General features: G+C 39.1%; 1 protein-coding gene across 1 annotated transcript in view; it reads left to right on the top strand.

The window, feature by feature from the left end:
* The window catches only part of LOC119590330, a gene marked incomplete in the record, with an annotated part of 105,407 nt that overhangs the window by 95,828 nt on the left and 8,571 nt on the right, over positions 1-1,008 (top strand).

Below are 1,008 nucleotides of genomic sequence, written 5' to 3'. Positions count from 1 at the left end.
CATTGCCGTAAGATACAAATAAGGATTAACTACAGAGAACGTGAAGAACATTTTGCCAAGACGAAGTGGAAGCAAAATGTAATCTTTGAACAATTAGATGTGTGAGGTATCTTCTAGTGTTTGGGGAGTCAAACGCTAGCAATGAGGCCCTGCTAGTAGAATTACTGCTAGTTAGTGAGCCGTTTGATGGTAGATGAGAACTAGCAAGGTACTGTAACGTAGTAGCATGACACACCATTACGAAAGACAGTTGAAACACGCGAAGCCTTGGATTCGAACACCGTACCGAGGGATTCGAACGATGATGACGTCATCAGCCCACTACTGCCACGACCATTAAGGGATCAAATTTTAGGGAACTCGTTTTCTATTCATGCATTTTTTTCTGAAGGTAAAAACGCCCTCGCCTTTTTCAAGTAATAAAAATCCCTCTTTTGATACGAGTAGTTGGACGTGAGGCTTCGCGCTTGCACCGATGACCACGCAATGCCAGTCACTTGTTCGCCCCAACATCCGGGGACCGCGATAGGATTTGCCAAGTGGGTAGCATAGAATACAGTTCAGACTAGAATAGCGAGCGGATGAAGGGAGGGACCGATTAAACCCACTTAGTGAAAATAACGTCCAACAAGCGATATTTGGTTGATATCAGTCGACCGGTTTAAATAATGAAGTTAAATGTCCTTTTGAATTTTACACGTAAACGTTTATTCATGAAGAGTATTTTATATATTTTAGTAGGATCCGAAATATTAGCATCAATTTTTTTTTAAACGTCCTATGTATCATATGAAAGTTGTAATTGAAATATGCTTCGAATTTCCGGTTCCCAATGTTGCTGAAAAGCATATATACACTTAAAATTTGAACATGTCAGCAACTACCGAACAACAATTTTATTCTCGCTGCAGACACGGAAAAAATGCAGTAACTCCTTTGCAAAAGTGGATTTTTATCGAACTTTTTGATATCGTATTTTATATGCATAAGCACTTGTTTATATTTAAT

Source organism: Penaeus monodon, chromosome 27 (genome assembly GCF_015228065.2).
Source record: "Penaeus monodon isolate SGIC_2016 chromosome 27, NSTDA_Pmon_1, whole genome shotgun sequence".
NCBI classification, from domain to species: Eukaryota; Metazoa; Arthropoda; class Malacostraca; order Decapoda; family Penaeidae; genus Penaeus; species Penaeus monodon.
Note: the sequence above shows the minus strand (reverse complement) of the source record. Positions and strands in the feature narration are given on the sequence as shown.